Source organism: Ixodes scapularis, unplaced genomic scaffold (genome assembly GCF_016920785.2).
Source record: "Ixodes scapularis isolate PalLabHiFi unplaced genomic scaffold, ASM1692078v2 PGA_scaffold5__190_contigs__length_132052651, whole genome shotgun sequence".
NCBI classification, from domain to species: Eukaryota; Metazoa; Arthropoda; class Arachnida; order Ixodida; family Ixodidae; genus Ixodes; species Ixodes scapularis.
The window spans coordinates 41,541,678-41,547,677 of NW_024609880.1; positions in this window are offsets into that span (position 1 = coordinate 41,541,678).

Genomic DNA, 6,000 nt, shown 5'->3' on the forward strand with positions numbered 1-6,000 from the left:
TTCAAGCGCCACAGCCTTCGTCAAACAATGCAAGAACGTTGACAACGTTTACAGGTCGACGCGATAAAGCAACATATACCCTCTCCACAAAAAAAAAAAAAAAACGATAGTTGGGCTAAAACGCGTGGATAACCACAAAGCAAAAAGTTTTACAGGTTTTTGGAAAAATCACAAACAACCTAAATAAAAAAAAATCATTTTTAGAAAGCTTTTTGAATTGCTTCCAAACTGTAGTGAAGCCTGACTTATGCAGTTGCCTATTGACTTTATCCGCACGGTCTCCCTTATTACTCTCTTTACATCGTCCCCCCCTCTTTGTGTATTACTTCCGTCTCCGACCAGTGCGCCGAGCAGTTGTTACATTCATGAATATGTTTTGCTATTTCCTAGTTTTGTGCATTGTTCATTACATTTCTTTTATGTTCGTTTAATATGTCATTTATGCAGCGTGACGTTTGTCCTACACACTTAAATCCACACTCTAATGGTATCTCATACACCACACCAGTCTCGCAACAGACGGAGTTTTCCCGATGAGCCTTTTTGCACTTACTCTTAGCTGTGTGAAATGGCGTCAGTTTACTTAATTTGAAATCTGAACTAAAGACAGTGTCTACTTCAAACTGCCTCGCACATGCCTTCAAGTTGTGAGAGATGTCATGAAAATAAGGGATGAGAGCAAAGCAGTTTCTTGGTTTTTGTTCAGTGTTTCTCCTGTCTTTAATAAATAATTCTAATTTCCGTTTTACAAAACTGTCATAATAACCTACATTTATGAACCTTTTCCATCGCCTTTCTACTGATTCAGTGATATGATGGACACATGACCTTTCTAACGCGTTCCTGACCAATGACTTTACAATCCCCCCCTTTACGGTCTTCGAATGACAACTCATTCTTGGCAAAACTGGTTTCGATTTTTCTTTACCATATTCCCAACATAACCCTTGATTTACCTGAATACGTAAATCGAGAAACTGCAGAACATTATCCTCCGGTTTTTCGACAGTAAACTTAAGTTCTGGAGCCGTTGACCTTATCACACCTTCTATGATTTCTGTTAGACCGTCCCTAAACGTGCATATTAAGATGTCATCAACATATCTCCTCACTAACGCCCTACCCGCGGACAACTCCTGTAGCTTACCGTGCACTGCACGATTTAAAAAGTTTAAGTAAACTTCTGCTAAAATCGGTGCGACTAAAGACCCTATACAGACACCTTCTTTTTTTATATACTTTCTTCCTTCGTACTCCACTACCGTTGACTTCAGATAAAACTCCAAAATTGTTAAGAAACTTCCTACCGATATACCTGGACCCGCCTGGAACTTAACGAGATTCAGCTCCAATGCCTCCCTGACTCTCTACATTAACCGGGTATTTTTTAGGGAATCAGCTCCGATTGCTCCCCGACTCTCTACATTAACCGGGTATTTTCTAGGGAATCAGCTCCATTGCCACAATAATACACAATGCCAATGCCACAACAATGCAGAAAACTCGGAAATAGCAAAACATATTCATGAATGTAACAACTGCACGGCGCACTGGTCGGAGACGGAAATAATACACAAAGAGAGGAACGATGTAAGGAGAATAATAAGGGAGACCGTGCGGATAAAGTCAATAGGCTACTGCATAAGTCAGGCTTCACTACATTTTGGAAGCAATTCAAAAAGCTTTCTAAAAATGTAATTTTTTTTTATTAAGGTTGTTTGTGATTTTTCAAAAAAACCTGTAAATCTTTTTGTTTTGTGGTTATCCACGTGTTTTGGCCCAACTATCGTTTCAGTGTTTTTTTGTGTTTTTTTTGTGTAGAGGGTATGCTGCCTTATCGCGTCGACCTGTAAACGTTATGAACGTTCTTGCATTGTTTGACGAAGGCTGTGGCGCTTGAACTGTTTAGACTTCATCCTTTTGTGTTGGTGGAGATGACCTTGAGTTTGGGACTATATAAGGAGGTGGACAAAATAGATGAAGTTAGCTGAGTTTGAGACGTCGCCCTGTCTATTTTCTGTCCCTTCTACGCTTTGATGCTTCTTCTCTACCCCAGTCTCAGGTTATTTCAACATGGCAGTTATAATATGTGAGCATACGCACAAAAATATAATTAAAATAGAAGATATACATCAAATTTACATAACTGAAATAACATTCGAAAAACACGAGTTAGTCTGTATTCAGGACATTTCCGTATTGTAGATGCTAACAATAGATGGTGGCAACCGGGCCCATTAGAAAATGGCAAAAGGATAAGACAAATTTTTCAAGAGAATGATTCTTTTAGCAAAAATGTGTTCGATTACAAAGTTATTCTGGAAGATCATGGTATTTTCTTTTTAAAGGTGTGATTTAAAAAAAAAGACTTTGTAAGATCCGGGTACTGCTAATAAATGTTTCGAAGGGCACATATAGACTTGACAATTCTTGTTTTTGTTTTGGAGCAGGATTATTAAAGTAGATAATTTAATTACAAACACTGACGAAACGGTCGTAAGATATTAGCATGCAACACGCAATCCGGTGTTGTACTCAATATAAGGTAATTTGTGTGCAATATGTTTATTCATTTTTTTTGGCTCAGCTGCGGAGTTCAGGGGTTTTTTTGGGCAGGCAATTAATGGATGAAGATATAAATATGCACGGTATTTTGGAAGAAAACGCGGGCCAAATTGCTTCTGCGAAAACTACGCAACGCACTGACAATAATATTGATGTCCTAGATGTTTATGCCAAGGGGCACAGTAAGGAAAATTATGAACGTTCAGTGTAATTAGGTAATTAATTACTTTGCGTAATAAAGGTTTCGTTATTAATTTTAGATGAACGTTGTCAACTAGGATCTAGATGTGCATTATTGGAATCTACCGAATCCACCGATATTATAATGCTATAAGGCACGCGGAGCATTTCATGGCCCTCAAGAAAATGCTCAATTGAAACGTATTTCCAAATTTCGTTTTTTTTTTTTTATTTCGGAGCGCAACAAGCGCTGCCGATTTCTTTTCCCAGGGTCGAAACGCGTAATTTACGTGCCCCGCTACTTACGTTGCACATGGCTAGGATACATCAAGCGCTACCTGGGGGCATCTAGGAACTGGTAAAACTACGGGGTGGAAAGTGGTTGACTCAGTGCTCGCCTACTCCGACGTGCTCACCAAATACCTCCAGAACCCCTTCTTCGACTCCGCAGTTTTTCAGTCACTAGTTGTCTCTAGATTACGGAGCATGTAACGAGCACCCCGAGCTCCGCTGCTTGCAATTCATTCGTACCCGATAGTAGAGCAAATTCCGTAACACTGAGTGAATTCAGATGATTTCAAAGTGGGAAAATATTTTTTGATGATTTTGCGTTTCTCCATTTATCGGGGCATGTTTGTACGCCCCCGCAGGGGGCACCTGTGAAAGCAGGTGTTTGGAGAGTGGCGTCTCCACGGACCCCGAGCCATGCGGGTTCGCCCGCCCACGTCTGACTGTGCGTGGCTTACCCGTGTCTGGGGAAAAGGGCATCCTGGTGGTTGAGCCGAGCCCGGGGTAGGTTTGGACCCTTCGGGGCCCCCCGGGCGAGGCAATACACCACTTCGGCCCCCGCTTCTCATAGACGGGAGTCCTGGTAAGGCCCGGCCAGGATGATTCAGTCTGGTCGCCACTCCTTCTACTATCCCCTCCCTTCTTTCACCCTTGTCTCCTCCTTCTTTTCACTCTTCTCATTTCTCTTCTTTCCTTTTCAACTTCTTTGGCGGCAAGGGCTAACCTTGGGTGGTGACAGATACTCTCGTCCAGATCCACACTTGGTTATAGTTTCTGGGTAGCGCTAATAGAGTAATGCTTCCAGCAAAGCCATATTTGTTATGGGGTATTACCTATTCCCTCGTTGGGCTCCGTGGTGGGCGGCGTGCCACAGATTCCGAAAACCCTTTGCCTTTTTATGGCGCCCCTCTCTTCTCAACCCCGAGCAGAGCGACCCCCGAAAAGGGTTCGCCCCGCTCCCCTTACTTTTGAAAAAGCTAATGAACCTGAAAAATATCCTCGATTTCTTGTAGTACACTCCGCAAGTGACACTGTGCATTTGTCAAAAGTTTCTCCCTTTGTGATTGCAAAGCATCTTGAACAAGTGTTTGGAAAATCTTATAAGGCAAAGAAGCTTGCTGGAGACCTCCTTGTTGAGGTAGAAAACAAGCCACAGAGCACAGCACTCTTGAAGATGACAAGCCTGGGAGACTACCCGGTTACTGTCACCCCCCACCGTACCCTGAATACTGTTCGTGGTGTCATCTCAGAAGATGACCTTCTCGAATGCAGTGAAGACGAGATCCTCGAAGGTCTTCGCAAGAGTGCTGTCGTTGCTGTTCGACGAATCACCTTAAAACGTGACGGACAAGAAAAACCAACCCGCCATCTGATACTCACATTTGAGCTCCATGCTCTTCCATCCACTGTGAAGGCAGGATATCTGAGCTGCAGAGTCCGCCCTTTCATTCCAAATCCTCAGCGGTGTTTCCGTTGCCAACGTTTTTGGCATGGTTCCCGAAACTGTCGCGGCCGAGAAACGTGTGGAAAGTGCGGTGGTACTGACCATGTAGCGGACATCTGTGAAAATGAACCGAAATGTGTAAACTGTAGCGGAGCTCACCCTGCCTTCTTTCGCTCTTGCCCAAAATGGAAAGAGGAAAAAGACGTCTTGACTTTCAAAGTGAAACATAACCTGAGCTACCAAGCAGCCAAAGAACAGCTTGCCTTTCAGGCAAGGGGTTCTTATGCCCAGGCAGTGTTGAGGGGACCCCCACTGTCTACGGCATCTGTGGAGACACAGACTTCCCTGGAAGACCTGTCCTCTCCACAGGGGTCCCCTTCCGAACTTTTGAAGGTGACGCACACTCAGTCACCTTCATGTTCAAAGGGTGCTGTACCCTCCAAGGAGGGTACCACCCCGTCCCAGGTATCAGGGGCGCCATCAGCGGCCCTAGCTGGTCCTTCTGGCAGGGGTCGAGGGCTCCCTCCTCGTGCTTCCTGCAGCAACCAAAAACCCAGGCGGACAGAACAACCTCCACCGCCCAAGGGCCCAACGCTCTCGCCGGATGAAAAAATGGACGAGAGCCTACCGCTCTCTGAAGACGACCAGTCTCTTCCCGAAACAGAGTCTCTTCCTCTGGTCTCCTCTGAGGTTGTAGGACGACCGAAGGACACTGCCAAGAAAAAAACAATCCGCCGTGTTGAGGCACCAAAAGCCCCGTAAATTTGTGTCTTAGTCTTCTCTGGTATGTATATATATATATATATATATATATATCGATCTGACTTCCTTTTAGAATGCCAATGTCTCTTTTTCTTCAATGGAACTGTAGAGGCCTCCTTCCGAATTATGACGATGTGAGCCAGCTGCTAGACGATCATGCCCCCATTGCATTTTGCTTGCAGGAAACACATCTAAAAGCCAGCCACACTAATATATTAAAGTACTTTCAGGTATTTCGCAAGGACCGGATACAAGCACTTCATTCATCTGGAGGTGTTGCAGTTGTAGTGCAACGCTCAACTCCATGTAGCGAAGTGACTCTGCAGACTCCGCTGGAGGCTGTGGCAGCCCGCATTTTGTTAGATCGTATAATTACAGTTTGTTCTTTATATATACCCCCCAGTAATCAGCTAAAGATTGAAGAGCTTGAAGACCTTGTTAGTCAGCTTCCACCACCTTTTTTACTTTTGGGAGACTTTAATGCACACAATCCTCTGTGGGGGAGTGGCAGACGAGATCCCAGAGGGGCTCTCATTGAACGCTTCCTTCTTTCCTCGGGATTGTGCCTACTTAACACGAATGAAGCTACCTATTTTAGTTCTACCACTCATACTTTTACTTCTATAGACTTATCCATTTGTCACCCTTTAATATTACCATTGCTTTCATGGAAGGTCACCCAAAATCCATATGGAAGTGACCACTTCCCACTAATTTTAGAGTTTAACCATTCTCACGTCACTCTTTCATCGCGTTCACCT